Genomic DNA, 26,586 nt, shown 5'->3' on the forward strand with positions numbered 1-26,586 from the left:
ATGACCATCCACATAGCTGTATGGCCTCAGCAAAACTGTACTTGTAAAACCTGTCTCCACCAAAGTAGAGAAAACCCCTTTGCTGGACAGCAGCAATGCACAAAGCATATAATCTGAGGCTATATTGGTTGTACAGGGCAAAGCAGGTGCAGGCACCAACTGGGCGGCATGTCAACCTTTGTCTGAATGAGCATAATAGGTCACAGGTAGATTACTGTAAGGCTAACTATGAGTACAAATTGGACACATCTACTAAGGGCAATCACAAGGTCATCTTCACATATGTCTGCAGTCTCAGAGGCATCAACCCAAACCACCCCATAATGGTGGTCAGTCACAGCACATACACACACCATAGCTACAGCCAACTTGCTGCAGACAGGTTTAGGGCAAACACCATGGATCAGCATCAGTATAGGTGGATATGCACAGCATGTGCACCCCTCCCCTCACCATCATGGATTAGGTGCAAACTGCCTAATCAAAGTTGACAAAAGTGTAAGATTAGGCTCAACAGGGTTTTAAGGTTGAAAGTAATTCTGTTACAAATATGTAACATAAATAAGGTATAATGTGATCAGCATTCATACTAAATGACTGTGGCTTGAAAAATAAGGAACATGCTGAATGGACATCTTTCATTACAGACTTAAAAATAGGATGTATGCATTTCATTGCCAGTGGGAGCAAAAATGTAAAATCTGCTTTTTTAAAGAATGGACAACATGACATGTTTCTATCATATGACACTGTTACAATGCATTTCCTTAAAAAACATGCTTTTCTGCACTTATCAGCATTTGCACAAGAACAGATGTTCTTATACAAAGATCCAAATAGAATACTAAAGACAAAAAACAGGATGTTCACACTGTCAGAAAAGCTGGCTTCTTATAAATTCAGCAAAAATGTGACAAGACATTGTTAAACAAGGAAGCTTAAAAATAATATTATTAAGTCAGCATTTGCATCAGCATCTGCAACAATCAGTATTGTTTCTACAGGATGAGCAATTCTCCAAAATAGAATACCAAGAGGAAATGTATATGTATGTGCATGACTAAATGTGTATATAAAGATCGGTATTAATCCAGTTATGTTAGGGGTATTGGTAGGGATACACTTGTCCCGAGGTAAATGTTATATCTCTCACATCATCTATACTATATGAGAAGTAAAGTGGAACAGTACTTTAAGCTGCAACGTTAGTCCGTCTGGTTTATTATAAAAAGTTATTTGTTACTGCTCTAAGTTGATGCTGCAAAGTATATTCTCTCATCAGTGTATATTCTGCACAATTCTGTATGCAGCAGACTGTGAATGCAAATATAACCAGACTTTGACTTCAGCAGAATCCAGCCAGCAAGACTGAGTGTCTTAAGAATACTTCAAATCTATCACAGTAAGCAGCACCATATAATTTTTCAAAAAGCAAGTCCCCTTGGGGTCTGTTAACATTTCTGTCTGCTTCCTACATTAACCCAGGCATATGCTTCCAGCTCCAGTACACCCTGTATGCAAGGAAACCCTGAGCAGCATTGACATCCCATCTGCAAAGTACACGGCTACTGTCATCCCTCTACACAAACGTGGATGATGAATGGTGGTTTATGCAATGTACTGGCCCTCATGGGGGGTACATGACACATCAAAACCAGGAGTACAATGCATGTTAATACAGTGCTGCCAGGTACAGGGGTATGATGTGTTTGTAAGTGGTGGCTATTGATAGTCCATATGCATGTGCTGGCTCTGTAAAGAACTTTGGGCAATGTCTGAGGTTCTGTGATGTGTTTCCCTGTGTGTGTCCTCCAGTTGCCATGCAGCAGCAAACACCTTACACTGATGCAGAGACAGCAGCCATCACAGAAGCTGCAATCCTAAACTATGCCATCCTTTCTACCATAGCCAGCAAAATCTGCAAGAGCAGACTGCTTTGTCGGATTAGATCATCCACAGAGTGAATGTGTTGGACCACCATGGACGCACATACAATCAGGTCAGGCATAGAGCAACTGACCTAATATGTCATGCCCAACAAAGGGCTGCTGCTGTAGTGAGGGACTGTACTGCTACCAGTGGGAGGCCAGCCACACAGGCCCCATTTACGGTGACAGAGGAGCTCCTTGCCAACCTTGGGGTAGCCCCCACACAAACTCAAATACAGGAAACAGCAGTTGTGTAGGTGGGAGGTACCCAGGCAACAGGCGAGGAGCATCCTGGTAAGGCCAAAGTGCACAATGTAATGAAGTAGCATTAAAACTGTCTTCTACAGAGTCTCTAGATGCATATGTCAGTGCAAAATGGATTAGTGGGTGGGATGTTGTAATGCACACAAGTACACATCTATGGTGAAGAACAGCAAATTGGGTAATGTCATAGTGCGTACTGTACTGGTGCAGAAACATAGTGTTCATCTTGAACCAATGCCTAATGTGAATCTGCTTACAATACCACTCCCTCACAACTACATAGGTCCCTCTGGTTTGCATATGGGACAGCAGCCTGAACCCACTAAGTATGGGATTTCTCTGTTGTGGCTCACCAGTACCTCAAGCATGCTAAAGTTAATACATTTGGCCATGTAAACAACTGATACACTCAGCCATTTGGCAATATCTGCATGTTCACTTGTGGTGGTAGTTTACTGCATTGCATCATGGTGGTCATGACAGTGGCCTATTTGCAGGATATGTCACATATCTATAGCATACCTCACAACCTGTCATTGCAGGACACGTAAAAGAGACCGACAAAATGGGGTGACAAAGGCCCAAAACTAGGGTCATATTATAGAAATTAGTGGTATACAGTGCATATAAATGGTGTACACACCGGTTTGAATGCCAGGTATGTGCGATATACAAAAATGAGAGCATTATAGACAAGTTCAGAATACTGCCAACCTTTCATGTGACCTATGACCTGTACAATTCAATTGTAAAGCAAATAAATCTGTTAGGGGAACAATAATGAATCATAACAATAGTACAACAACCTAGATGCATATGTGTGCACAGGATGAAGCCAGTATTATGTTAAGGCAGCTTTTGATATAACTACAGCAGTACATCTTATTGGGTACACAACAGCCATCAATTACAGAGAGTCTTTCATTAACAGCAACTAACGGTCAGCTGTCCTACTAGGATTATCTTAACATATACCCAGTTGCCTGCTACAGCAACAGCCATGGTTCACATAGAGCTGATGAAGCTGCTAAGGGACCACATATTTGAGATGCATCAGCTTGGAGAAGGGTACCCAAACATTTCCACAGCATTGCACATACCATTGAACACAGTGCAGACAGTCATCAAAAGGTGTTGCAAATATGGGGCTACAGTGGCATTGCGAATGAGTGGACATCCCACCAAAGTCTCTGAGAATACAAGACCAAAACTGGCCAGGGAGGTTGCCAGGAGCCCTACAGAAACAGTGCAGGAGTAGTAGGAATCTCTAGCAAGTACTGGGTGTGTACTACATGTCACAACAATCATCCATGGTCTCCATATGTCCCGCCTATAGGGTAGGGTTGGAAGATGGCAGACGTTCCTCACACCAAACAATATCCAGGCCTGGGGAAAGTCTGACAACAATACATCATGTCTCCAAAAAGCAAGTGGGAAAATGTGTTATGGTAATATGGGACCATGGTTGTACTCATTGGCCACAATTCTGACAGGTGTGTTTGGCACAATATCACCACTGCACATCACCACAACAACACCACCCCCAGGGTGAAGCATGGGGATGGTAGTGTCCTGCTTCTGAGTTGCTGTTCACAAGCTGGAACTGGGGCTATAGCCAAGTTAGAGGGGATTATGAACAGTTCCAAACACTGGTCCCTTGTGGCTCCAGAACGTTCTGGTGTCTGCCACATAGCTGTGGATGGTGAGGAATTCCACCTTTCCACACAGCAATGGCTCAAACCATACATCCATATCAACAAAAGGATGGCTTCACCAGAACACATACAACATTCTGCACTGGCCGAGTGAGAGGCTACACCTACGTCCAATAGGATATATGGATAATAGGGAAAAAAATCTGCTCCAAGTCACCAAAGCCAAAAATTCTGCAGTGGAAACGCTATTCTGCTGTGCCATATCCAAGCTCTGGAACAATCTACCAACTAACATTACTACCCTCCCTAGCCATCTTTTCAAGTCTGCTCTTAAATCGTATCTAAAATCTCACTGGCTTTGTCCTTGTGAAAACCCCCAACTAAATCCAGGTCTTACCAACAAATGTTTCATTTCTTCTTTGATTATAACTCTAGTGTCAGATAAAGTGTTTTCTAGGCATTCTTTTACCTAGTATTCTTGTATTCTGTTCTGTATATGCATACACTTAAACCTTAACAAATCTTCCATTGTATTTGTCATGCTAACACCTTTTATCACTGTAAAATGATACTGTCTAGGCTGTATACCATGTTATCTATATGTAACTTTCTGTGGAGCTTTTCTCCCCAGGCCTCCGCTGAAAAAGGAGTTGTGTCCAGTCTGACTTTCCCGGTAAACAAATGTAAATAAATAAATAAAATAAATAAATATAAATATGCAGGGTGACCTGAAGAGGGCAGTGCACAGGGGATGCCCTTGCAATCTGACATAGTTGGAGGTGTTTTGCAAGGGAGAGTGTGCAAACATTGGCAAGTCAAGATGTGCCATGCTGATAGACACCTCTCCAAGAGGACTGTGTGCTGTGATTAAATCAGACATAGCTTTAACAGAGTATTACTTTAAGGGTGTGCACACTCATGCAACAAGTCTATTGTACCTATTTCAGTTACCAGATGTTACCTGTAACTGATGTTCTTCATTTGGATTGCACAGGTCATATGTCATATGAAATAATGGCAATGGTATAACCTGATTTCTGAAGTCTCATGTGATATGTCACGAAAGCCTGGCATGTTAACAGGTGTGTGTACACTTACTATATCCACTGTAAGCTTGGGAAGTTGTCTGAGTAACTGGATTTGTTTTAAAATACATGTACTGCAGGTTATGCAGTCTACACCTCCAATTATGACTTTACTTAGTGGCACCAAGTCACAGGACAACACAGCAATGTATCAGACAAACACAAGAGTTGTGAGGATCAGACCAAACATATGAGCCACACATGTAGACATTCAGCAAAACCCTGTACAGTTGGGAGATATGTTCTGTAAGGGGTGCCACAGTCCTATACAGGAGAACAGCAATAATTTACATGGGTGCAGTATGTTCTAGGTGAAGGGCCATCTCCTACTAACACTATTCACGTATCCCAGTGGTGTATATTAGTAGTAACAGTAATTAGAAAGGGCTGCACTGCATGATGTTGAGGGTCTGTCCAGAGTGTGTATGTTATTGTCTGACTGTGTGTCGTGAATGCCTCCAGTCAGCTAATGTGAGGTCTGTGTAATGCCTTTGAAGCAGCTCACCTGTAAGTATGTGTGTGTGTGTGTGTGTGTGTGTGTGTGTGTGTGTGTGTGTGTGTCAGCAAACTTTATAGTGCCAGTAGTTATTTTCATATGTTTTTCCCTCACGTTGACATGGTGGCTGCAGTCCCTCCTGCTCTGACACTGATATCAGTGTCTCTGCAGAATCTGACCATGATGATGCTCATATTTAGGCACATGTGGGGTTGCCAGGGGCTGATATTGTTCCATTGGTTGGCATACCACTATTGTCAAACCCATCCCCGCACAGTCACAATGGCCACACATACCCATTCACCAGTGGCCACAGATAATGGACAGTTGGTGGGTGGTGGAATGGAACAGGCTACTGTGGTGACTATGGCAAGTGAGGGTGCAGGCACTAGCCATAGGCAGACTGCTAGTGAGGTCCCACACAGGTTTGGAGGAGGATTGCAGCCAGTCATGGCCCTGTTGCAAGTGCCACGGCAGCAGTCACTAGATGCATGTTTCAGGCTGTCATGGGGGCACAGACACATAATGAATGGTCATGGATGATCATGTCCTTGGTGTCCTTGGCAATATGAACTCACTGCAGCCATCTGTGAACTTACTGGGGTCATGGATAGAAGGTGGGGGGAGACCTTGGCACTCTTCGACCGTGGAATATCTGTGACTGAGCATTTGGCGGACACTGGCCAGCAGCCAAATGGTTGTAGGGCAGCTGATCGTGGTGCTGCCCTACAGCTATGTGGCTGTAGGGCAGCACCACGATTATCTGAGTGTCTATGTGGCCATGCACCATCACATTCCCATGCTGGCAGTACCACCAGCATTACTAAAGGGGGTGTTCTATCCATGCCATGATGCAGCAAGCCATGGGGACATGATCCTAGCCGGTCCCAACAGGGACACGGATCCAGCAGGCAGCAGTCACCAGTGGGGAGTAGTACTGCATCTGGACTCAGCCTTGGTGGTGCCAGTGATACCCTCACCAGACCCAGTTCCTGTGTCCATGGCCAGAGACAGTGAACTGTACACTGCCATGTATGGCCCACAGCTGTTCAAAATACCTGTGTGTAGGGTGCCCACATGGCATGACTGTGCATACAAACATCACCATGAGAAAAGTCACCTCCACACACACGCACACATACATACACACACACACACACACACACACACACACACACACACACACACACACACACACACACACACACACACAACACCCCTGCACTGTCCGTTTAATGATCACCCCCCAAACACACACATGATGTCAACCCTGTGGCCCAGCCTAGGCTTCTGGCAAACCCACACAACACCCTGTGCATATGATGATACCTGTGTCACATCCATGCCATCTATATCATTGATGCAGGGGCATGCTTATATGGGTCTGATGCACAGGGTGACTTTAGTACAGTGTAGTTATTTAATACTGTGCAAGGTGCTGTCATCTGGCATTTGTAATGGGTACACATCAGAGTGTGTGTGTGTACTTTTTCAGCCATAATGTATTATTGGTGTTAGTAACACTAAGTGAATGTGTTCTCACATGCTCTATTCTGTTTGTGTTCCAGGTGTCTGTGTGTCAGCAGGATGTGGCCCTTCAGAAATCACCAACAAGGGATATGGCAGTGTAGTAACACATCAACCGTCATTCTCTGGGTACAGCTGTATCTGCACACATTTCCAAGGTCTGTGTAGCAGTTCTTGTATGTGCCTCACAGATTATAGGGCTGAGGGGTTGTATCTCAGTCTATGGTGGTTGACATCATCTTTAGTATAGTGGACAATGGTAAGTGTGGTGGGTGGAACACACCTCAGATTGCTAATGCCCTCAACCCCAGACACACACACACACACACACACACACACACACACACACACACACGCACACACACACACACACACACACACACACACACACACACACACACACACACACACACACACACACACACACACACACACACAAACACACACAAACACACACTTGCCAGTACTGACATTAGCAGACCAACCTATCTTGTTATTCATACCATACTATTCCATACTGTTACACAAGGCTTATTGGGCTGAAGAGTGTCTATAGATACCACTACAGTTGATGTGAACAGCGGACCTCATACAGTAGACTTAGGAATATGTACTGTGTGTACCATGGCATAAAATATGAATCCATGCCCATCCAATGGATGTCATTCACACACAACCACAAGATACTCTTCTCTCACACACATTTGTCAGGACTGGGAGTAGAACCTCTACCTATCTATTTATTGTTACTACCTTGTTACACATTTATCTCATGTGCCTCAGAGGTTATGGGGTGCCACTTGTCCAAAGGTACTTCTAAGGTGAGGGACATCACCAGGCCTTGCAAATTATGACAATGGGGGATGTACTGGGTGAGAGAGGCCACAAAATTCTGTAACCTACACATATACACACTTACACTCAATAATATGCACACACTCACACTCACACATTTGCCAGGACTCATTAGAACCGCTAGCTATGCGTTTTTTGGTATTATAGTGTTATGCAGTTACCGCACATACCACAGAGTTTATAGTTTGTGGAGCATCCCAAGGTACCTATATAGTGAATAACATCTACAGCACTTGTAAGGTATGGCAATGGTAGTTGTACTGGGTGAGATGGGCCACCAACTATTTTCCCCCACATGTTTACACACTCACAAACACTTTCAGACACACTAATGCGCACACAGACATTTGACAGTACTGAGATCCTTGGGTTCAAAGAGTCATGGGTGTGTACGTGGCAAATGGCCATGGAGGCTTTACAAGGCTATCCCATGGGAATGCACTGGCATCATGCCATCTGACAATACTCCCCAGTGTGTCTACTGAGTATAGTCACTGGAATTATCCCCAGGGTGTGTTTTCTATTCCCCATCTACTCCTCCTGATTTATCTTGTAGAGGGCCAGTGATGTGCTCGACGTGACATGTATGTGGAATCTATTCCATGGCGTGGCCAGTCTCTGGGTTGTGAACCTGTCCCTCCAGCAAGTCCTGCTGATTGTGATGATGGGGTTGAGGTATCTGAGGCATGTTGTATGGACAGATTGGTGTCCTCAGATGTAGCATTCCTGATAGAGTTGGGTCAGATATGGCCGTGTATGTCAGGCAGAGATTGCACCTAAGTAGCCAGTATGATTCAGAGATTCATTGCAGTTGTTGAAGTCTGCCCATATGGGGCAAGTGTGTAGTACCTAAGACCCTCTTTGTGAGGTAAATTTGCAGCCTCTCTTGTTGTTGCTGGTGTCCAGTAGGGTACATGGCAAATGGGCCATAGTACACATTGATTGGCCTACTGAGGGGTGTGTACAGGGAAACACTGTCCTTTTACTTCCCAGATTCAACACCCTGAGGCAGGAGAAGTAACACATAGAAGGATGTTTGGAAGACAGTGGCACTGTGGTGGACACCATACAGCTGTCAACCTGTGTTCCAAGTTCCATTATACTAACATCAGTGTTCAGTGAACTACCATCAATGTATTACTTTATGGGAACCATGTTGTACCCAAAGGGAATGGTGGCACATCATCTGGCATTGAGCTTATGTCCAGGGTTCTAACAAGAGTCATAGGTCTCAGAGAGGTCTTTGTGAAGGATGTCAACCTCACGTGGAGGGGTAATAACACCACCAACCTTGTAGTTGTCTGTAAACATTATCAGCCAGAGCACCTTTATATTGGGCTGGTCCTCAGAGGTGTGGATCCCAAACATGAGGGGACCCAGGTCCACAACCTGTAGGACTCCACCCATGACTGTTCAGCAGTCTGACATGGAGTCCACTGCTTTCACACTGTGGGTTCTATCTGTGAGCTGGTTTGCAGGCCACTTACTGATGTGGATGTGGCTGCCTACCTGACTGTGTTTGTGTATGATTCCTGAGTGGGGAATGATATCCAAGGATTAGATGGACAGCCTATCTTATCTATTCCATATTGTTGCATAGTTATTGCACATGGCACAGTGCTTATAGGGCTGCAGAGTGTCTACAGGTCCCTGTACAGTGGATGAAATCTGTGGGCCTTGTAACGTGGACACTGAGACATGTACTGGGGGGGGGCAACAGCAAAAAGTACCAAACCCCACCCTCCAATGGTATGATTCCCACACAAACACAACAACCCCCCCCCACAGACAGGATACTGTTCAAACACACCCACTTGCCCAGACTAAGATTAGAACCCCTGCCTATTTACTGCTACTACAGTGTTATATGCATTTATCGCATGGGCGACAGGGCTTATACTGTGAAGGTTGCCCAAAGGTACTTCTAAGGTGAGGAACATCATCAGCCCTTGTAAAGTATGGCAATAGGTGATGTACTGGGTGAGAGAGGCCACAAAATACTTTAAACTAAATATATGCACACTTACATACACATTTGCCAGAACTGGATTAGAAATCCTACCTAACTAGTTATTTGTACTATAGTATTACACATTTATTGCATGTGCCACAGAGCTTATGGGTGCTGAGGTCTGATGAAAGGCACTTCTAAAATGACTGATATCTGCAGGACTGCTAAAGTAGGGAAAGGGGAAGTGTACTGGGTTTGAATGGACCCAAAACTTTTACTTGTAAACACACACACCTTTACCAAGACTAAGATTAGAACTCCTACCTAACTAGTTGCTTATTCTATGGTGTTATTCAGTTATCGCACCCATCACATAGCTTATGGGGCTAAGGCCTGATGAAAAGCACTTCTAAGGTGACTGATAGCTTCAGAACTACTAAAGTAGGGAAAAGGGAAGTATACTGGGTTTGAATGGACCCAAAAGCTTTTACTTGTAAACACACACATACTTTTACATTTGCCAGGACTGAGATTAAAACTCCTACCTAACTAGTCATTTGTACTATAATGTTACACAGTTATCACACATGCCACAGAGCCTATGGTGCTGAGGCCTGATGAAAGGCACTTCTAAGGTGACTGATATCTGCAGGACTGCTAAAGAATTCAAAGGGGAAGTGTATTGGGTTTGAATGGACCCAAAAGCTTTTACTTGTAAATACACACACACACACACACACACACACACACACACACACACACACACAATTTTACATTTGCCAGGACTGAGATTAGAACTCCTACCTAACTAGTTGTTTGCACTATAGTGTTACACAATTATCACATGCACCGCAGAGCTTGTGGGGCTGAGGTCTGATGAAAGGCACTTCTAAAGTGACTGATATCTGCAGGACTGCTAAAGTAGGGGAAGTGTACTGGGTTTGAATGGACCCAAAAGCTTTACCTTGTAAACACAAACACACACTTTTACTTTTGCTAGGACTGAGATTAGAACTCTTACCTAACTAGTTATTTGTACTATAATTATTACACAGTAATCACACATGCTACAGAGCTTCTAGTGCTGCGGCCTGAAGAAACTGACTTTTATGGTGACAGACATCTTCAGGACTGCTAAAGTAGAGCAATGGGAAGTGCACTGGGTGGGGAAGACTTGTTCATTCCTAGATCCTACTGACATTTCTCTAAGTGTATGAACATGCCAAGTGTGGCTTTCTATAGTACATGTGGGACTCCATTCCAGAGATTGTTGTACTCCAGTCCAGTTTGTTTTGTGCTATTGCCATAACTTTGAACCTGTTGGTGCAGGATATCTGGAGATAGCCCATCAAAATGGGGGGAAAATGGGCCATACAGTGATTGTGGCTATTTCTCTCAGTAATGTATGGGTTGCTAGGGTTGAAGGGCTTGTTTTAGCAGACATATGACATATATGCCATTTGACACTGTCTTGTGTTGTTTCAGTACCTCATGATATACTTCCTCAGATCATCACAGTGATATACCAGAGGAATACATGATGGATGATGCACACACCAGGATTATGGGACAAATGCTATGCATTGTTGCACAATCCAGCCTGTTGAGAGGTGTGCCTACAAGCAATTTGGCTGCTGGTGCTGTGGAAACGTTCCAGCATCTTGGTGATACATTTCAATGGTGGAACCTCTGTGCATTTCTTTTCTGGCCTGGCCTGATTTCCAGTCCACAATTGGGTAATATAAGTGAAACAGGATTGGGGTGACAGGCAGACTCCAAATAGATTTGTAGGGGATAAGATATGTGGGGGGAGTCCTTGGTCAGATATGTTTGCCTATAGCTACCAGTACTTTGCATAGGGGTCTTCTCAATGGTTGACTGCACTTGGAGGGTCTTGTGTGTGTCAGACTATTTGATCAGCCTGGAAGTGTGTGTTTGTCTCACATACATCTTTGGCCCACCTCATTTTGCTTGGATGGCCACATTTTGAGGTCAGGATGTTGCATAGGATGAGTGATCAGGCAAGGGTGTGTTACTGCCCATGGCTGTGGGCCAGGGTTCTGTGGGTGCAGACATGTCACCATCTTCCAGGGTTAGGACTGCCTGCAATGACTTTATTCCCATGTTTAGACTCCAGAACCTGCCTGTTGACTGTACAGAGTATCGCAGAATGTCCACATCCATGACTCATATATCTTGGTTACCCAAACAAGTGTGGTTTTCAAGGAAAAGTGTTTTGCAAGTCACTCAGGGTTGAAGTCAGATATTACTGACAGTTGACATTGCAGTTTCAGATTTCGTACCCATCATACATTCCATGCTACTACAATCATTCCATCAACTTTATAAAATAATTAGAGCAGTATTTCAAAGGTGTCCCTCTCTTTGGACCTTTTTCACCCCATTATTCATGACTTTGTCCAGATTTCTGGTTGTCTGACACTGACAGTTTTCTCCTAGCAGTTAGCATCATGGCCTTTCTTTGCATTTTGTAGACTGAGTTATGTTGGTGTTATGGACCCTATGACACTCCCTAACACGGCACTGTGGGTGAGGCATAGACATTTGCCAGTGGCCTGTAGGCCAGGTGTGACAGATGCAGGCCATCTGTAGCAAGGCAGTGCATTCTGATGATCATATGTTCCCAGGCTGCTGGCAGTGGACAACCCTGGGATTGTACCAGTAAGTTGACTGTGGGTGCTACTGACAATTGATTTCTGTTTGAGTTGAGCCATCTCTCTAGTTGACAGCTGGATGCTGCTTAAGGCTAGGGACATGTTACTGCATTTCTATGGGATTTTGAGTGGGGGACATCTGTACACAACACACATTTGCAGAGACTGTGCTGTTATTTGCTTAACATTTTGGTCTCATTTAGCATAGTGGTGTGCCCTATCTTTGAGACTACAGGTATAACAGTATCAACCACAGGTCAGATTGTTTTGGCATAAACATTTGTAGTTTCAGATTTCTTACCTTTCAAAGCCATACTGCCACTGCCAGACCTGCTGTGATTTCACTGTGTAAAAGTCTGTAGATGGGGATTTCATGGATGTCACCATGTGGGGCCCTTTGCCAGACATTTCTGTATGATTTTCTATAGCTGATCTGCTGGGTGAGGCTGGGGTGGGTATGGGACCCCCACTTTGACATCCATGCATGTGACCTATGACCCCCCCAGCTATTTTGCTCACCCCATATACTGCAGTGGTATTTGTCAACTAGGGTGGTAATGCATGGTGTGGGTAGGCCAGTACTGGAGATACACGCCACGCATACCCAGTGCTCAACTGTAAACAGTTCTGCTATTTCTGTTTTTTTTTTTTTGTTTTGTTTTGTTTTAGGCCCGGTGCAGACCATGCACACCAATTTAGCTAAAGTAAACAGTTTTAAGCAAAACTGGCCCTCCCTGGATGCATGGCTTTCACCAGCAAATGAGGTAATTAGCATAAGGCAGTGGTGTCCAGGCAGGAATAGTGTAGGAGCACTCACACATCCCAGGAGCCCTTTGCTGAATCACTCAGCAGCCATGTTCCATGCAGCAGCTGCTGCACTATTCCTACACTACGTGTAGGGTTTAATGAATCCCGGGGCTTGTCTTCTAGTTTTCCTCCATCCTTACAACACACTGCAGTTTACTAAGAGTGCTTGAAATAACTGAAAAAATCCAGGAATCTGGGGTGGCCACTAGCCCCCAGAAGGCACGAGATCCTAGGTACTGTGAGGTACATTTTAGGCAGTTTGGCAATCTTTTGATCCAGAGATGGTCTAAAGAAAAATCTTAACTAACTAAAGAAATTCCATCTTATTTTCTCTCTAGAAAAAATACATTATTCTAAGGCTTAATTTTCAATCCTGACAAAAATATTTCCCAAGAAACTGAAAAGACATATGCATTCAAGGTAACATTTATTTACATGTCGTTGTTGACTGGGAAAGTCCAACTGGTCAGAGCCCATTTTCAGAGGAGGCCTGGGGAGAAAAGCTACATCGCAATGCATTTATATTAAGTGAATTTCACAAAATTCTCAGAAAAACAGTTACATTTATCAGAAAAAAAAAAACAATTAGAAGACATATATATATATATATATATATATATATATATATATATATATATATATACAGTAAAGTATTTACATCAACTATATGTCTGTACAGTTCTGGTAACTCTAAAGTCTTGCAGGAGGTCAATAGATTTAAGCTGTAGAAGGGAAAACATTGTAAAGAAGTTTAGTGTTCTTTTACATCAGTACAGAAAGATTTGTAAAGAGTTCAAGAGATAAAATGAAGTTATAAAATTAGGTAGGAAATGAGATATTGCTGTTAATACAGGAGGATAGTGGTAATAGCATTTGAATGAGACAGTGAGACAGCAGGGTATAGTATTAGTTCTAGCTAGGCTGCTACTTCCAAGCTGGTGTATCTGGAAGGTTTATAACTTAGGTATACAGGAAATGCATGACGGAGTAGAACAGTGGATGGTGGCAGTTACAAAAAAGAGAAATATGGGAAGAGGTGTTGAAGATGGAGGTAAAGAAGGGTGTATTGATTCAAGTGCAGGAAGGCAAAAATGCTAGCAATAAGTAATAAGAAATGTATGTTTTCACTATAGGTCTCACCCTGGTGATGAACATGAGCATGATCTGGACTGAGTAGAGTATTGTTTGAGCTGGGTTTTATAGCTTGGGAGTTTGTTAGTCATTTTTGCTTATGTAGGGATGGTATAGTCTGTCACCTGATGAATTATTTGCATTACTAGTGCTTAGTGGAAACTTATCGCTAACATGTAGGTCCCTTGTGGGGGTGCAGGGCAACAGTCTATTTTTTAACTCATGACATTCTCAGGATAATATATCAGTTTGTATGCCATAACTAGCTGTGAGTATGCTAGGTAGTTACTGAGCTCTAGCCAGTTTAACTCTTTTAAGGCTTGGCAGTGGTGAATTTGCCGTGCAGTGTTGGTAGCAAACTTTGCTACTTTGTTGTAACAGGAGGATTTTAGTGTAGACATTCAATTTGTAAGGAATAGTGAGGTCATAAGTGGAGTAGAAGCAAATAGGATGAGGTCAGAGTTTTTCTTTTTGGGTATGTAAGGTACTGTTTTGCCCTGTAAAGGACACCCAGTTTTTGGTGTGTCTTTTTAATTCTTTGAAGAATACATTGATCAAAATTAATATTGTCATCTATTACAGTGCACAGTATTTTAGTATGCGTTACTACCTAAATGTTAGTATTATTTGCAGATGTAACTCAGAGAACAGATTATTTGAATTTAGGAGATGTAGAAGCTGAGAATGAAAATATTTGTCAAGTATTTTTGATGGGAGAAAGGATTGCAATGGCCTTGTGTTATTAAACTCTGCAGATATGCCACCTTTGAGTAAAGGTATAATATAGATCTATTTATTGATATCAAGACTGGACAAGCAACATTATCTGCAGCCATTTTTAATTAGTCTGAGGGTAGTTGGTCAGCATCTAGGGTGCTTGGTTTTAGCTAATGTAGGAGTGATTTAATGGTGGAGTTAGGTGATGGGCTGAAGTCAAATAGCTGAAGATATTTAGTAGCGCCCATAGGTACTGTGAAGGTAGCTGAAGTACTAATGTTTGTGAGGGACCATATTAGCTGTACAAAATAGTTGTTAAACTGCGTGGGAATGGAATCAGTAGTATTGTTGGACGGAGGGTTGGAGTGGTAGTTCAGCCTGTTGGTAAACGTTACTTTATGGAAGTCCAGAAGAGTTTGGGGTTGTTTTGATGTTTATTTTGAAGGATGTTATAATAGGTTTGCTTGTCATGTTTTATTTGGTATTTTGTCCCATTGTTTAGTTGCCTGAAAACCTGAAATGTATTTTGTGTTCTATGTTTCAGACACTGTTTCCAGGCCTTTTTTACACTGTAGCATTAACTTCTTACTATCCTTTGTTAGCAATGGTGCAGAATTGGATATGACCCTTTTGGGACGTACTGGGACAAAATTATTGTGAACTCTTAAGAGAAATCTTGACGAATGGATGGGAGATCGTGAGTTTACCCATGGGATCTCTTCTGTGTCCCTGCTTGACAGAGGTACAGTAAACTGACCTTAAAAGGGCTACCTTCTGTGACCTACTATACAGAGGCACAGTCAACTAACCTAAAAGGGTGGCGAAAGCCAAACACACTCTGGCTAGGCTTATAAATGCCCTAGGGCAGATATCCTAGTATCAACCTATGAACCTATAAGAATATCTCAAAGTGGTTGACAGCAGAGTCTAATGGCATAGACTTCACTATTTTCCAGTTATATTCTGTTAAAGATCTGCTAAAAGTGTTTTTACCAAAGTTTTTTGAGTAACAGACTTGGTTGAAAATGATATGTTTACCTTGGATATTGTAACTTCTGAGAACATAAGTAAATAGATGGTCACAGGCTGTCTGGAAAGCTACCAGATGCCCTAGTTTTGTTGGGTGTATTAGTAAAAGTCCACTCTAAGGCTGATTGCCTATCATTGCTTTTGTGGACAACAGTAACTGCTGTAATTAACTGTGCAAAGCTGTATACGTTTATAGAATGAGATGGGGGTGCTGCTATTGATAAGCTGCCAAACTATATTTAGGTCACCTATTATTATTGCATGTTGTAGATGGTGGGATATCCAGTATATTTTCTGTAGTGTTAATGTTTTTTACCTGGTTGGACATATATGGCTGCTAAACAAATTGCTTTCCTATTATTGATTTTTTTTTGGTGTGATATAAGTAGCTCTGCATTATTAAATTGTGACATCTCCTGTGTGTACATGGTGTTGTACAAGGAATTCTTGTAGATGGTGGCAATTCCACCTGCCTGATTATTTGCCCTGTCAGGCCTTATTATATTGAAATCAGGTAGGTTAATTTCATTATAATTTATGTGCTTTTTTAGCCAGATTTCTATAGCTATACCTTTATCCTGGGAATATACTTTGAATTTTGTTTCATATGCTTCTAAGACTGTTATTTCGGAAGAAGGCTGGAAATATGGGATGGAAGAGGAAAACAGTGGTGTATTTAATACAGTACTGTTAGTGTGTGGTGTTTGCCATTGTATCAATTTAACAGAAAACCATCAACTTTACAAGAGGGAAATTAAAATATGAGGCAACATCAGTGACAGTCTGTTAAATCAGGGGCAACTGAGAGCTTTGAAAGCATCTTAATACTGTTTTACTCAAACAACAACCACAGTAAATACATTCCAACTCACTTCGAACAAATACATACATTAATCCATCAGACACAGATTGATAATTGTATAAACTGAGCAAATGACAACAGGTTACTTTCATTCTAAGGTAGTCCACCCCAGTAAGTATTCCAGATTTATCCAAATTCACAATAATTTTTCAAATTTACAGAAGACCATATAGCCATTGCCTAGTCATAGTATCTGGTGTGACTGTGCCAGGATAAAAAATGGTTATGTTGCTATATTTTTGTCACACAAAAATAATAGGCACAGTTTATATTCAAGCTTACTTCATGCAAATATACATTAGTCCTGCAAAAAGGACCAATCATTTCAATAGTGTCTGGTCTGACCTTGCAAGGATAAAATAAAATGGGTACATTAATGTATTTTTATTTATAAACAGTAGTCACTGCTTATATTTCCAGCTTACATCACCCAAATAAATAAACATTAGTTCTGCAAACTTACAACAGCAAACAGCATAGCCAGTTGTTTTATTCACAGGCAGCTCCATAACCATTGTGTTCCTATAATATATGTCTTGGCTCTGCAGAGACGAAACAATAATGATTAATTAATGTATTTTTATTTCACACAAATAGCAGTCACAGCTTATATTCCAGCTATTTTAACCTAAATATACATTAGTCCTGCAAAGGAGGACTTAAAACAGCAAAGCAGCAGGGCCAGTTATGCTCTCCCTCACACACACACACACACACACACACACACACACACACACACACGCTACCATAAGAAAAATATTTTTTGATATTTGATATTTAGTGTATTATTTTTTTTTTCTTGTCAGAATGAGGCAGATTTCAAATAGACAAATTCAGAGAATGGCTTCACAGTGATGCTGGTTCCCATTAGTATCACCTGTAGAAACACCATCAGATCCCCCCCCCCCCCCCCCTCTGCTCCATCTTAGTACATGTACTCTAGTGGAATGAACCATTCTTGCTTCAAAATTTAATGGAATATGTTGATGCACAATATTTACATCAAACATTGATCATATTTTACTTATGTTGCTTGAAGATACTCTGCCTAGCAAACCTCTAGATACATTTTACCATTCACTCAGATTTTGTCACATTAGGCTGCATTTGTGTTGTGTTACTAACAACATGAATAATTGGACTGCCAGCATATATTTTTAAACTATCTACACATTTAGAAAAATTATAGTGTGTACATCTACAAGAAAAGAAAAAAGTGGTTCAGCAAGCTGCCAGTTGTGTGAGTGTGTGTGTGTGTGTGTGTGTGTGTGTGTGTGTGTGTGTGTGTGTGTGTGTGTGTGTGTGTGTGTGTGTGTGTGTGTGTGGCACAAAACACTGGAATACAGACATGATATAATACCTTTTATGTGTGTTGCAAAACAGTTGAACTTTCTGAACAATGTAAAACATTCCCAGAATGCTTCACACATCTCTATGCTTTTTGCATCATTATACCTTTGTCCATTTAAAACATGCATAGACATAATTCCAATCGCTTAGAATTATGACAATAAGATAATGCTATATTTTTTTGCCTTTGGGTACTACATAAAACATTAGTCTTCTAGTACAGATATAATAACTTCTAAGTTCATCTTTACAAAGCCCAACTCATACCTGATGCTTTGAAAACACTGACCAAACCTCTCAACTGTACAGATTTTGCAGAATGTCCAGATTTTTTCTTGTATGTTTTGTCTGCTCCACATAAAATTTCTGGCAAATCATTGGGAATTGATGTTACTAAATGATGACAGGCATTCCAGTTTCAGACTTCATGTCCATCAGAAAATGAATGCTAATGAAAAAACTTATTCTAACAACATTCTGGGTTTTTAAGAGCAATATTTAAAATCTGAACTTGATTTTGAACCTTCATCCCCATTATTTATGGCTTTGTTTAGATTACTTGCACTAAGAAGTTTTAGAGGTAGACTGACCCTCTATCACCAACTCACTGACACCTGTATGCACAGATGTAGACACGCACAGACACAAACTTAAGGCTGCTTGTGAATACTTTTTTTTTAATCCAACTACATTCTTTTTTTCTCTGATTAGTGGATATGATGCAATTTAATAGGTAAATGCATACTTTTTAAAAGGAAAAAAATAAGATGGTTCAGTATTTAAAGTGTCCCTGATGTGTCTCAATCTAGTCATTAAAAGTTGAGAACTTTACATATAGAAAATAATTCTTTATCTGGCTAAATAGTTCCAATGTGCTGGACAGTTTTTAAATACTGCAGCATGGGAACCAAAGGAATTCCAAAATAATCTGGAGAATAGGTTCATGAGATGAACAGATACCCCCTCAGATGAATGGTTGCTTCTGTGATGGTGTCAGGGAACTGTTGAGCTCAGTGTGTGTGCAATGGAAAGTGTATTTGTATTTGCAGTATCGTGGAGAATTACAGGAAAGGAATTCTTTCAAAAGTATATTTGCAGCTTAGGCAGCTGACTGCACAATGAGCAGTTTTTGGTGGTATGGCAAAGTTCTCATTTATAATCTTTATTTGGCTACAGCTTTAATGTATTGCTTTAGCCAAATCAAGAATAAAAAGCAGCATTCACAGTACTGCCAAACTCTAAACAATTGAGAGGTAAGCGGACGGCTGCTTATATCATTAATGGGGGAGCTTTAGCTTTAGCTCCTCAAGCTCCCAGGTTAATCTGCCACTGATTTCTGCTGAATTGCAAGAGTTAAAAAAATACACTTATTTTATATGAAGGTAATCTTATTCCTGTTATGCTTTAAGGTGAAGAAGGGTGTCTAACCAATGACATTCTAAAAACTAATTTTTCGTATTGTTATACTGCTTGTGCCATATTTTTTTAGTTTATATTCCTTTCCTGCTATGTTTACACAACTTTAGGAGAACCTGGAAGTTCCAGAGATTATGTTTATGCAGGAGGTTAGTGTTTTAATGACCTATTACATGCTTATTGTGAGAAACTGTATCCCAGCGGGGAAACTACTGGAGTAGAGTAGTTTCAAGATCCTTAGTGAAAATTACGGCGTCCTTAAACTCAAGCAGCATATGTGAGAATAAAAGAATGTTAATGGACTGAGGAATAAAAGCAACTAAAAGGCATTGGCCAAAGGTCAAGCATTTAAGAAGAACAAACGCACCTTAGAACATCTTGAAATAGTTCCTAAATAACCCTACCAACACAACTAAGAGAAAACTGTAATAGTTACTGGAGAGTAAGTGCACAACAGAAGTTATAATAATGGCTTAAAACCACTAGCTGGTAAAAGATAGCCAATATCCAATCCCAATTACTCAAATATGTGACCAAAATAACCTGGTATCTGAAACTCAACAAGGATTGTGCCTCAGTTATAGCACCAATGCACCACTACTGCCTTTCTCTATTTTATGTAACACTGTAAACCAATCTAAAAATGCAGTCAATTTACTAGACCTGGCAAAGGCTTTTGATATGGTATCACACCAAAAACTACTGCTAAAACTCTCTACCATCACTCGCTTAGTTTCTAAGCTGTCCTAACAGTAGATTTCAAGCTGAAAAATGGCAACTCAAAACTGCAACCTCACCCTTCCTTCTTGCATCTTTAGGTGTCCTCAAGGGTCCATTCATGGTCCTCTTAGGGTTACCACCTGTCCCACTTTGCGAGGGGCAGTCCCTCTTTGGGCAGTTGTGTCCTGACAAAAAATTAAAAAAATGGCAAATGTCCTGTTCTATCCTTTGTACTGACCGTGAGTATGTGTCGGCCTGTAAAATCTGATGTTTGTACCGAAAATGTCCCACTTTGGCCATTTGAAAAAGTGGGAACCCTAGGTCCTCTCCTCTTTAATATTTTCATAAATGACCTACATACAGGAAATAAACTCACCAACATAGTCCAGTATGCAAACAACTCTACCTTGATCTGCTCTAGCCATAACCTGGAAAAACTACAAGACACACCCCAAGATTTTTTTCTTATCCGTCAAAACCTGGCTGACTGACAAACAGTTACTACTAAACCCAAACAAAAGTAAATTAATACTATTTACTCCAAAACAATTCAATGCACAAAACTTTATTTCACCATAACATCAAGCAGTATAAAAAGAGAACTTGTAAATCACACCAAACCTCTAAGCATAATCACAGAGGAAAATATGAAATGTGGCCATATCAGCAAGTCAAATGGCATGAAAAATACCTGGTCTAGAGATCTAAACCTATTCTGCAACATCAATAGAACAGTTTGGAAGGGCAAAAATTGAGATCCCCTCATCAAAACCTCTAAAGCCAGCTATGAAGGCAGAATTGTGGCAGACACTAAAAACAACCACAAAGCCTTCTATAGTTATAGCAAGAATCTCCATGGCAATACCCACGTTTTCTCTGAGTTACTGCACAATGGTACCTCCTATACTGAGCCAACAGATATTGCCAACATATTGGCCAATAGATTCAGTGCCATCTTTCCCCCCAAAGGACCAGTCGCAAAACCTGTAGATTGCCAGGCACCCAGTATCACTGCTGCACAAGTTAAAACAGCACTGTCCAAGGCCAAGAATACAGCTTCTATGGGACCCAACAATATCCCTGGATGTGTTCTACATGAACTACAAAGTGAACTGGCACCACATTAAAAACCTCAGCTTTGGCCAGCTAAGAACTTGGTTATATTCAACTGGACATATAAGAGAATTTAAGTACCTTTATCTGCACTTTTTTAAAAAAAAATACAGTATTTAATTTGATTTAAACTGTGTTGAAGGAATATTTAACTCAAGTGGCAGTTATTCTGCTCTTTAGTAACTTGAACTGAAGCTAGTGTGTTATTTGCTAGTAATTACAGGTGTGGGGGGTAGCCACATTCTTTGATTTCCTGTTCTTGCCTTTTTAAGTGGTGCATTGTGAAATTTTTATTGCTTAAAAACCTCAGCTTTGGCCAGCTAAGAACTTGGTTATATTCAATTGGACGTATAAGAGAATTTAAGTACCTTTATCTGCACTTTTTTTAAATGTATTTAATTTGATTTAAACTGTGTTGAAGGAATATTTAACTCAAGTGGCAGTTATTCTGCTCTTTAGTAACTTGAACTGAAGCTAGTGTGTTATTTGCTAGTAATTACAGGTGTGGGGGTAGCCACATTCTTTGATTTCCTGCCTTGCCTTTTTAAGTGGTGCATTGTGAAATTTTTATTGCTTAAAAACCTCAGCTTTGGCCAGCTAAGAACTTGGTTATATTCAACTGGACGTATAAGAGAATTTAAGTACCTTTATCTGCACTTTTTTAAAAAATATACAGTATTTAATTTGATTTAAACTGTGTTGAAGGAATATTTAACTCAAGTGGCAGTTATTCTGCTCTTTAGTAACTTGAACTAAAGCTAGTGTGTTATTTGCTAGTAATTACAGGTGTGGGGGTAGCCACATTCTTTGATTTACTGTCCTTGCCTTTTTAAGTGGTGAATTGTGAAATTTTTATTGCTTAAAAACCTCAGCTTTGGCCAGCTAAGAACTTGGTTATATTCAACTGGACGTATAAGAGAATTTAAGTACCTTTATCTGCACTTTTTTTTTTAAAATACAGTATTTAATTTGATTTAAACTGTGTTGAAGGAATATTTAACTCAAGTGGCAGTTATTCTGCTCTTCAGTTATTCCCACACACCCTCCCTGTTTTTGTTTTGGTGTTAATCTTGGTGGCCTTGAAACTGCCCGCCCCTCAGCCTGCCTCTGGGCCCATCTCATTTGCTCACTCAACTGAGTGCAGTGAGATCATATTCTGATTTCAGGCACTCCTACTGTGTACAAAGAGAGCATCTGGGAAACAGACAAAAAAAAATTAAGCTTATTTCCTGCCTTTCCTGTTAAGTGGTATAGACTATTTGTAGGCTTCTGAGCCCCCAGGCCCTTCTGTGTTTGAGGGAAGCCTTCTGGCTTGTTTTTTCTTATAACTAGCCAGTTTTCTAGTTTCAGCACTCAAATCTGTTTCTTTGATCTCAGCACTTGTTCAGATAAAAAAAAAAAAAAAAAAAATTTTATCTGCTTTTACTGTACTTGTGTTTCTGCCTACTTCATTTTACTTTTGCATCATCTTAAAAATACTCAGTTGTATTTATTACTGCTTGGTGTAACTCATTCTAAGTCTTTTGGTTTAAACACTTGGGCTTCGGACCAGTTGTTTTGCACTGAGAGGGTTTGTGGTCTGCACTGTTGTGCAGAACAGGTAGCTTACATCCTTCTAGGTTGGGAACTGCTGATTGAGGGCTCAGTGTCTGTTATTCTAAAAGTGTATTAATTCTGGTTTTAGCACTTGGGCTTTCAGGCCAGTTATTTTACATTAAGAGGGTTTGTGGTCTGCACTCTTGTGAGAGGAGAGGCTGGACTCTGCCCTTCTGAGCTGGGAATTTCTGGTTAAAGGCTTATAGTGCATGCATATCTGAACTGCTTCTTACCGGGTTGGTGCCTTGTTTGCTGTGGCATAGACTGGATTCGGGCCTGCTGGATCTAGCTTTGTTTGTGTAACTTGAGCACTAATCCAGACATTCTCTAAAGTATTCAATTGTATTTATTACTGCTTGGTTGTAACTTGATTAAAGTGTAGCTATCATTCTAAGTCTTTTGGATTAAGCACTTGGGCTTCAGACCAGTTGTTTTACATTAGGAAGGTTTGTGGCAAGCACTGTGGTGGCAAGACAGGTAGCTTTCATCCTTCTAAGTTGGGAACTGCTGATTGAGAGCCCAGTGTCCAAGGGTATTAGTTCTGGTTTAGGCACTTGGGCTTCAGGCCAGTTATTTTACATTAAGAAGGTTCGTGGTCTGCACTCTTGTGGGAGAAGAGGCTGGACTCTGCCCTTCTGAGCTAGGAATTTCTGGTTAAAGGTTTATAGTGCCTGAATATTTGAACTGTATCTTACTGAAATTGGTACACCTTGTTTGCTCTAGCATAGACTAGATCTAGGCCTGCTGAATCTAGCTTTGTTTATATGCTTGTTGTTTGTTTGCTTGTTATTTCCCTGGAAGCTAATTCCACCCAATACGTGGCTTCTCAGCGCTTCTGTGGATCACTAGTGATATCTGCATTGCTTACTGTACTAGTTCCTTGTTTCACTTGAAAGAAAGTTACTGTTTGTCGTTTTTGCATTTAGTTACTTGTAACACATTGCACTCAAGTTACCTGGCACTTGCTCACTAAAGTAATTATATAAGTCAGCACTAAAAATTAAAAGCACTACACCCTCACTCCCCACTGGCCCTTGTTTTCAATTATTAAGGAATTCCCAATATTATTCTAGCATGTCCAAAGGTCAGTTGTCAATCTCCTCTCCGGTCCAGCTGGTGAATCTGGGAATCTTGAGGCAATGTTATAACTGCCTCATGTACACAGACAACCCTCTCCTCCTCCCACATAACACAAATACTTGCGAGAGATGCAGCTATTTAGCCAAACTGGAGGCTGAGCTCTCTCAACTCAGGACTGGTAAGACCAGACAGGAGGAGAAGGCAACTACACACACCACAAAACCAGCCTCACATAATGCTACCACACCACTGAATCAAACACATAAACACACAAAGACATACTCGAGGCTCTGAGTAAAATTTACCTAAACAGCAGAGGCCTCCAAAGCAGACACCCAAACAACTGCTACCTCAAGACACCCCACAAGCAACACATAAACCACAAAAGCAGTGTGCAAAGCAGTCACAGCCCTTAAGGCCAAATACAACACCAAACATACTTGTCATAGGTGACTCCATAGTCAGACACACTGACGTCCCACTCACCAGGCTGAACAAGGAGAGGGTCACAGTAAGCTGCCTATCGGGCGCTAGAATCCGCCACATAACACAAGCACTCTGGTCACTCCACGGCAAGTACAAATATGACACAGTCATTGTCCATGCTGGTGTGAACGACCTGAGATGTACCTCCCTGGACTACATGAAAAGAGACATAGAGGAGCTCTCTGATTATGTAGCCCAGGCAGGTATGACCCTGACCCTGAGCAGTATCCTTCCTTCACCAAGAATGATGCCACAATATAGAGACAAGATGATCAGCTTTAACAATTGGCTTAATGTCTGGTGTCATTCAAAGGGGATTCAGTGACTGTCTGCCTGGGATGACATGCTTGACAAGCCACGCTGCTTCGCAAGGGATGGCTTGCACCTGTCACCCCTGGGATTCCGGATATTGGCTAAGGCTCTTGCCACCCCATAGTGCCTTTTTAGGCAAGGCTCAAATTCTAAACCTACCACCCTAGAAAACAAAATGGGAGCCAGTTGTTTTATTCACAGGCAGCTCCATAACCATTGTGTTCTATAATATATGTCTATTCTGCAGGAGATGAATAATAATGATTAATGTATTTTTATTTCACACAAATAGCAGTCACAGCTTATATTCCAGCTATTTTAACCTAAATATACATTAGTCCTGCAAAGGAGGACAACAGCAAAGCAGCAGGGCCAGTTATGCTCTCACACACACGCTACCATAAGAAATATTTTTTGATATTTGATATTTAGTGTATTTTTTTTTTCTTGTCAGAATGAGGCAGATTTGAAATAGACAAATTCAGAGAATGGCTTCACAGTGATGCTGGTTCCCATTAGTATCACCTGTAGAAACACCATCAGATTCCCACCCCCCCCCTCTCTGCTCCATCTTAGTACATGTACTCTAGTGGAATGAACCATTCTCGCTTCAAAATTTAATGGAATATGTTGATGCACAATATTCACATCAAACATTGATCATATTTTACTTATGTTGTTTGAAGATACTCTGCCTAGCAAACCTCTAGATACATTTTACCATTCACTCAGATTTTGTCACATTAGGCTGCATTTGTGTTGTGTTACTAACATGAATAATTGGACTGCCAGCAAATATTTTTAAACTATCTACACATTTAGAAAAAATATAGTGTGTACATCTACAAGAAAAGACAAAAGTGGTTCAGCAAGCTGCCAGTTGTGAGTGTGCGCGTGTGTGTATGTGTGTGTGGTGTGTGTGTGTGTGGTGTGTGTGTGTGTGTGTGTGTGTGTGTGTGTGTGTGTGTGTGTGTGTGTGTGTGTGTGTGTGTGTGTGTGTGTGTGTGTGTGTGTGTGTGTGTGTGTGTATCACAAAACACTGGAATACAGACATACTTTTTATGTGTGTTGCAAAAACAGTTGAACTTTCTGAACAATGTAAAACATTCCCAGAATGCTTCACACATCTCTATGCTTTTTGCATCATTATACCTTTGTCCATTTAAAACATGCATAGACATACTTCCAATCGCTTAGAATTATGACAATAAGATAATGCTATATTTTTTTGCCTTTGGGTACTACATAAAACATTAGTCTTCTAGTACAGATATAATAACTTCTAAGTTCATCTTTACAAAGCCCAACTCATACCTGATGCTTTGAAAACACTGACCAAACCTCTCAACTGTACAGATTTTGCAGAATGTCCAGATTTTTTCTTGTATGTTTTGTCTGCTCCACATAAAATTTCTGGCAAATCATTGGGAATTGATGTTACTAAATGATGACAGGCATTCCAGTTTCAGACTTCATGTCCATCAGAAAATGAATGCTAATGAAAAAACTGTTATTCTAACATTCTGGGTTT

The 26,586-nt window shown here is 41.0% G+C and overlaps 1 long non-coding RNA gene across 1 annotated transcript in view; it reads right to left on the minus strand.

The window, feature by feature from the left end:
• LOC122803459 overlaps window positions 1–17,510 on the minus strand; it is a 279,711-nt gene extending 262,201 nt beyond the window's left edge. Inside the window, exon 1 of the long non-coding RNA XR_006365122.1 lies at window positions 17,446–17,510. This is a non-coding gene — a long non-coding RNA (uncharacterized LOC122803459). The remainder of the gene's footprint in view (window positions 1–17,445) is intronic.
• Window positions 17,511–26,586: the final 9,076 nt, after the last annotated feature.

Source organism: Protopterus annectens, chromosome 5.part1 (genome assembly GCF_019279795.1).
Source record: "Protopterus annectens isolate FY-2018-M chromosome 5.part1, PAN1.0, whole genome shotgun sequence".
Lineage (NCBI taxonomy): Eukaryota > Metazoa > Chordata > Ceratodontiformes > Protopteridae > Protopterus > Protopterus annectens.